This window comes from Megachile rotundata, chromosome 16, assembly GCF_050947335.1.
Source record: "Megachile rotundata isolate GNS110a chromosome 16, iyMegRotu1, whole genome shotgun sequence".
Taxonomy (NCBI): domain Eukaryota; kingdom Metazoa; phylum Arthropoda; class Insecta; order Hymenoptera; family Megachilidae; genus Megachile; species Megachile rotundata.
The window spans coordinates 3,974,686-3,982,793 of NC_134998.1; the positions used below are offsets into that span (position 1 = coordinate 3,974,686).

Consider the following 8,108-nt stretch of genomic DNA (forward strand, 5'->3'; position numbering starts at 1 on the left):
TACGCTAAATTATTGCCGGCGAACAGAAAGAGTCAAAATACAGAATACATAACATAACCTAAAATACCAATACCTGAAAGTACTTCGATTAATTCTGAAAATAAAGCTCGCTACAAAATATGAGAATGCACGGAATTCGAAAACGTTATACGTAGCGTGACACTTAAGGTGGTCAGGTTAGGACACCTCATGAAGATAAATTTATTGCCGGCAAACAGAAAGAGTTCGAAAGTCACGGATTTACATGGCAATCTCCGTGGCATGTGGAATCAAAGGAGAGAAATTAATTGGTCGCATATTCCGACATCGACCGACCGCGAAGGAGCTCGGCGAAGTAGCGAAAAACCACGCTGACTAGGCTACTATTCTGAGCCAGCCGAAGCTCCGTTTCACGGCTTTCTTTTTCCCCGGTTTCCGTCTCCCCGATTCGTTTCTGCCCGTGAAAAGACGGATCGGTTCTCTAAATAAAATGACTCGGTTATTCATCGACGCATTTGTACACGTCAAGGTCGGCCTCGCTTTTCTTTTCGAGACCTCTTTGTGCTGGCAGGGTTAATTGGTCAGAGTTATTCGGACGTTCGTGTGCTGCTTTCGTTTCTTTCACGAGAAAAAATCGGATGAAACACGACCACCTCGACACCTGACACGAACAACAATGTAACTAGTTAATATCGAGTGTACAATTGTACACGCTGCACGGTTTTTTGCGCTTTGCTGTCGTCTTTAATCTAACTGCAACTTTACTACTGCTCTTTTCTTGTTTTTTTCTGGTACTACTGTTTTGTCTTATTTATAGTATTATTATACTAACGTAGTATTAAATAATTTACAGTTTGATGATTAACGTAGTACTAAATAATTTACAATTTATTTTTGGAGTCACAAAAATATTGAGATATTAAAGTTTCAAGATTATGTACATAAAATTTGATAATAGCTGAAAGTGTACTTCAAATGTGAAAGAGAATGATTATAAAAATTAATTAAATGATTATAATCTTTAAAAAGTATTGTTTCTATACTTCATAGAATTGTACTGAACACTAGTTGAAATTTTTATGAAATTTTTAAATCTGTATAAAAGAATTAAATTCTATTTTGTTTATTTGTATATTCAATTGAATACTCAAAATTGCTTTTAACAGTATAATATTCGTTTTGCTTCTTATAATTCTATTTTACGTATTCCTACAATATTCGCAATGAAACAGTTTTTAAAATTTACAACAGGCATAACAGTTTTATCTATATAAATGTTTAAGCAAATAAATATACGTGATCATTTAATTTTTGAGAAAGTTAAGTACACATGTCTGTTTCTGAACAGATGAAGTCGTTGAAGAAGTGTAGAAATGTTGCTATAGCCGCAGAGAAAACCGTGTAACATACAGGTATGAATGTCAACACGAGTCGTATATAATATTTCTGATGTGTTGCTGTAAGATGGTTGCACAGAATTATGTGGTGATTATACTGTGACGTGCTTTTGGCAACGTTATATCATGGAACGCATAATACTTGCATAGTAGCAGCTAAGCACAAAGGAAGCATGTAGTAGAACACGATATCTCTAGATTCTAAAGCGACTGGTCAAATTTTTGGCCAAAAATAAAAAGTAATAAATTTCATTCACAAAATATAAAATCCTTGTATACTGAAAAATTTCATGAAATGTTTATGAACTGATTATAACAGTAAGATGTAAATAAGCAATAGATAACTCTCGGGTTTAGTGAAGGTACTTAACGTTCGAGAAGTAGCTTTAAAACTCTTTAGCTTATATATTAATGATTCATTGTAGAAACACGTCGCATACAATGCAGAATAACTGACGTCTTCAGGATTCTGTACTTCAGCAAGTAACAGGGGAATTTGAAACAAATATACTGCGTGATAAATTTTAGTTACAATTCCAGCAGCTTCGTTGGAACAGTCGCATCAGTCACTTTGTAACTTATGCTGTATATACTAAAACACCGACAGCATCAAAAATAAACAGACTGCGAACACATTTAAATGGATGGATAACACTTTGGCTGTCACTAGAAACTCTGGCTAACTAGTCATTTTACTTCAAACGGATCTAATCTATAATGTTTTTGATAAATCTAATCTATGTTTTGATAATATTTCGTTGCTTCTCTAGTAAATAGCGCCGGGAGCCTCGCAGGATTATTTATGGTCCCTTGCTGATTTGAATTATGATGTTCAGAATCTACATTTTGAAATTTCATGTTTTACTGTAAATTCGAGATTTAACGAGGACAATGTTAAGATGATTTTTATATAATTTTAATGTGGTATAGAACTCAGAAAGAGTAATTGTATTCATTTTTGCATGTTGAAAGACGAACACTAGAGTTAAAGGTTTCTAACATAAAATTGTATGAATATTTATGGAAATTTGATACAATGTAATAAAATCAATGATTGAAACACCTCTTATTGGAAGTGCATTATATTAATAAGATTTTTAATTTAAACATTTCTCAGGAAGTGATCATAGCAAATAACAAAATCAAGTAATACCTCGAGACAAATAGAAAAGTGCAAATAGTCTACTACTAAAATTAAGGGTCCCGGTAAACAGGTGTGAAAAATAAGAAAGTAAAAATACTTGGTACAATGTGACGACTTCTTGTTATTGATGTTGCAGGACCTACTGATGAACCCATACAAAGTGTATATTACTATACAGTCTATACTACTATATGTTCATATATGTACCTATATACATGTGTAGGTAAATCTATACATCTGTATATCTGTATAAAAATATGTACATGTGTAGTCGCAAGTAAATTACGTTGGCAAGCATGTAGTCGCGAATAGATTACGTTGGCAAGCGTTGCTAGCGGATGTCGCCCGCTATCGGCGAATACCGATATTGGAAGAGTACGAAATTCAAGTGAAGAGCGCAGTTTGACGAAGGACTGTCGAAAGCGTTGGTTGTGTGTAGAATTGCGGGCCACGAGGGACTGTGTGCCTTGATAAACTATTAATTTACACTGCGTGCCTATGTACTAAGTTTATTTCAACCATATTATAAATTGTTTAGTTTCTTTTTTGGTAAGTCCAAAAGTTTGTCCAATTAAGTTTAAATATAAGCGAATTTCAATTACTCGTGCCTACACATGTACGTATGTTATTGCACAGATAGAAATTTGGATGGAAGTCTAATCTATGGTATTCTAACAAATACACTTCTCTTCGCGAATTTCCGGTAGTCCAGATTTGCAGTAGACTGTACGCGGGCCAGTCATCTAGATTCAGACCACGTGCGATGTCGCACTTCGATCAGCCAATTCGCCATGGATTCCCAGTCCCGTTGGCCGGTCACAGGCCCGAAAGTCTCGAGATATTTGCGATGCCTGTGTCGCGTTCCGGGCTGCCGTTCCGATCGGCCACCTGTCCACAGGAAATGCGGCGTTAACGGACTCGTAATTGCTCCTGCGGATCCACAAGCGGCCTTCCATACAAACGTATCTAATTGACTCGGAAATAAACGTTGCGATCAAGTCGGCCCGGTCACGTGTCTCTGTTCACCTCGCGGTACACGCATACCAGAAGAAGATTTTGACTTATGCCAAAACGAAAGGTGTCTTTGTGCCGGAGACACACCGGCCTCGTTTAACGCGCCCCTACGGCTGCCAACTCGCTAACCCAGGCTTATTTTCATGGCGTGCCACCGTCTTAATATAGACTTGCGAACGCTATCAGATTCGGTACCCCCTGGTATTTTCGCTCTTCTTCTCGTTCGATGAAAAGGGACGAGCGGATACACGTTTTTCTGCTGGTGCCTGTAGCGAATGAATGATGACCGCTCACCGCTAAGAATTCTTATAATAGGTTCGGCTTATGGGGTTGGCACTAAGCTTTTTCTCGATCGCATGCACTTTTATCTTCCCAGCACTTACAAGATGCTATGATGTGCATTGGTATGATGGTCAGTCTATACACCTTCTTATGGAGATAAGCTACTGGAGATGTCAGTTTGAGGATGCTGAACCTTGAATTGTCTATGACGCATTCTGTTGTGTCAAGCACTTTGAAATCCTTGATCTGCGATGTTAATTTATGATATCTATTTGTGATATTGATTTGTAATATTATTTCCTGATATTAATGACGTTCTAATGCTTAACCATCACATGTATTATTACACATAAGCTAAACGTTCTTTGAACTCATAAATTTGTAACCCTTTCTAAAACTCCTAGAATGCACTTGTAATAAACTTGTAAAATTTTGTGTGATCTCAAGAATTCTCAGGCAATTATCAAAACATTCGTCAGAGTATCAAAGTAATGCAACCAAAAATTAGTTAGCTAATCTTAGTGCCACATCTTTTGCCAAACAGTTTACTAATTCACAGTGAGTCGTTTGAGGTGAAAGAATTCCAGTGCACTGTCCGCCCCTGTTGTCTGCCCCCTGTTAATGAAGCTCGTTCGAAGCGCAACGGACACAAGACAGGAGGAAGGAATCCGCGACAATTTTGACGTGGGCCAAAGCTTCAAAATGACTGATCGTCTCGCGGGCCAACGTGTAAGTTGCCCAGACACACCCACCTCGTCTTCACAGTGTCGCACGCGAATACACACTAAATATACGTCCCATAAATATAGACCGTGTATTTACAAGAGGAACATGGACAGCCGTGTGCCGATATTAAGTGTGGAAGCTGGAAAAATCACTGGCCGTGGCCACCAACGTCGAGATGCTTAATTTTCTGTTTCCCTTACGACCAAGGAGCACGTTGATCCCGGCCGTTTGACAGAAACGTTAGAACCCTGCTGGGTTAGGTCTACCCTAACTGTGTTAAGAGAAAGATATTTTAACACAAGACGTGTACTACCAGTTTCGAGATCGGTAATCACAGAATTAGCACTTGAGTTAGTAACAAATCCTTCTGTATCTCTCTCCCAATTTTTAATGGCTTCCAAATATTCACAGACAAATAAAATTTTAAATCAACTGAGACTTTAATCAATTCTGACCCATATCATCGATGGTATAATTTTAGTTCTTATTTTGTCCACTTACGGATAAGAAAGTCGTTTTAAAACTTCAGTTCTCCGAAGAGCAGTAAAATTACTAACCGAATCGACACGGTGATTCACGATGGCAATAATCTATTTCCTCGTAACAGTACCGTGATGTCGATTTCCGCGAATCGGCTTTTGATCTGCGAGGATGATTCGGCAGCTTGCGTGTGCGTTCAAGGGAAAAGACCGGTGGGGGTTGATGTCACTTGAGTCGTGACTGTAAACGTCATCTCAAGTGGCCTCGCTTCGCTTACAATACCGGGTAAAGACGTCTAGGGTCATTTCCGTCCCTTTTGTTTTTATTCAATGGAGATTTAAACAGGTTATGCTACCATCGTTTCACTGCATAAATCTTGAGGACATATTTTGTAAAAACGAGAAATTTAAAAGTTTTTCTATATTTTTAAAATGAAGATTGCATTCTGAAGTGTTATGGAAGAAATCAATGCATTAAATATAATATTTGATTATAGTTGGAGATGACAAATTTAATATAGTTAAAAAGTAAAGACGTAGCAGACAGTTGATACACCATGTAAATATGGTTGAACATTGTAAATAATGTGGTTAAATAATCCTTGAACAGTTATCATTGAATTTTATTTAACTCTAGTGCATATCTATGTCCTCAGATCATTTTACACGTTGAGGTTCATTTTTAGGGCCCTAATTTCTGGTTCCAAATTCTTTATACCATTCTTGAGACTTCGCATTAATAATTTTTTTATACACATACTTACATATTTTAATTTTAAACAATTATTATATAATTTTATTTAACTGCAGTGCATAATGGCTAAGTCCTCAGATCATCTTACACTTTGAGGTTTATTTTTAGGACCCTAATTTCTGGTTCCAAATTCTTTATACCATTCTTGAGACTTCGCATTAATCATTTTTGTATACACATACTTACATGTTTTAATTTTAAACAATTATCATATAATTTTATTTAACTGCAGTACATATTGCCTAAGTCCTGAGATTTTGAGGTTCATCTTTAGTATACATCATTTAGTGGTACTTGGCAACATAGTAAATATTCAACCATGTCTTGTTTATAATAATTTCAGTATTATATGTACTCAATGATATTTCAGTATTATATATCTACCCAAATAAACCGAACACATAAATAAACAAACATAATACTTAGTTCGCAGTTCTGTACACAGGAGACAAATGATGACCCGACGAGTATCATTAGTTTAAACTCGCCTCCCGTAAAATTTGCATTACTCGTGGCATGACGTAATAGTTCGAAAATACAGTATCTAGATGACTTAATAGCAGCACATGAAGATGCCGACGAAATAGTTGCGAATCTACAAAGCAACCCTTGAATCGCAGCCGGGTCTAATAACTCAGCGGCCGGTAGCGTCTTAAAACTCGCGGTCGCCTTATTTCGAACGATAGCTGTAAAGTGGCATAACTGCTTGACCGTATAAATAACACGGTAAAGCCGTGGTGAAATGTGGCCGCGATTACTTGCGTCCATCGTCGGCATAGATCCCGCAATTTTTCCCCGGTCTTTATCCCCGAAATTAGGGGCCGCGGGTCGCGGCCTGTCGCTGGATTTACGTTCGTTTGCGCACCAATGGGAGCCGATAATTCTCCAGAGAAAAACGAGCCGTGCCAGTGTGTCGGCTACGGAAAAAAGTCGGATTTCGGGAGAACGAAAATAAACACTTTACTGTGGAATCGAAGATCCGCCGCGTCTCTGTGCATCCCTCGGCTCGGATGAAACTGATGCGCTAAAGCCGCTTCCTCTTCGCGAAATCTTTCAGGACGTGAAATTAACTTTTAGCGTTTGTACCAAGAGTGACAAGTGATCTGATGATCCAAAGTGAACTGATGATCGAAATTGGTGCTAGAATTTGTAGATCTATTCTATGTGTTGTGAATAGTCTTATGAACTTAGGTATTAATTACTGTTATAAATTCATGTAACATTCCTAAAAATATTATTCTCCATGTAGATGTGCTGTTATGTAAAAAATAAACAAGGAATAATATAGTTAATTTTCCATACGTTGTCCACAAATCTCAGAAAACTCAAATTAATAAAAACCTCAGACTAATGAATCCCTTATTCATTTATGCAAAGGACATGTGACTCTGAAGCTACACACATGTGTACATATATGATAGACGTTTAAATGGCTCCATACGTCACGCCATGTAGGTCATAACAAATGCAGATCGAAAATATTGAATAAATTGAAGATACAAGGATAAAGGCAATAGACTGAACTTGTATAGTTCAGTTTTATGATTACAGAAATCTGTTCAGCATGACGTTATTATACACGCAGATATGAGCGTGTTAATACAATGAGGTATGTATTTATTAAGACGCCTTACGCTAAGGTGAGCGATAAGATTTGAAAGTTTCCGCTCTACTGCCTTCAAACAATGGCCCGTTGTTTGATCATTGACTCATTATTACCGAGATAAAAGTGTTAATAAAGTGCTACAAGCATGCTGAAGAACAGAAGGATCATGTTGAAAAATGAAGAAGGATTTTTAATTTGACTTTTGTACATCAAGATTAAGTCAATACGTTCTGAACATTAGCAGGGTCTGGACAATGATATTTACCGTTGTTTGATGAGGAGGAAATGTTTCGGATTATGGAAAGAAGTCTTCAGGAAATTCAAAGTATTTCTGTGTAAGCTGAAGAAACGAGTTAAATAATTTTTAGGGAGTTAATTTGTCTGTCTTAAAATTATGTTCGGTAGTAATGAAAATGTGAAAGAGAACTTCATCTTACTTGGTTCAGAGAGAAATTAAGCTTGTCAACATTGAAGATATTATTTGAATACAATTTAGAAAATACCACGTTTTATTTAAATAACCTTGATAAGAAAAATCACAACTTTAACCAAAACTGACCTAACCTAACTTATATCGAAATATGTACTTTCATGCCTCAAACGTCCATCTCGATCACAAGTGAAGAAATAGATAGAAATTACTCTAACATGAAGTTTGCCAAAATCCCTATTACTTGGTTTAATTTAAAAAATACCCCATTTTACATAAATCACTTCTGCATTAAAA

At 36.8% G+C, this 8,108-nt stretch overlaps 1 long non-coding RNA gene across 1 annotated transcript; it reads left to right on the plus strand.

Moving 5' to 3' along the window:
* Positions 1-565: 565 nt before the first annotated feature.
* Positions 566-4,974, plus strand: LOC143266065 (uncharacterized). The gene is made up of 3 exons (XR_013041083.1): positions 566-657; positions 4,376-4,545; positions 4,626-4,974. It is a non-coding gene; the product is annotated as an uncharacterized LOC143266065 (long non-coding RNA).
* The last annotated feature ends 3,134 nt before the right edge of the window (positions 4,975-8,108 follow it).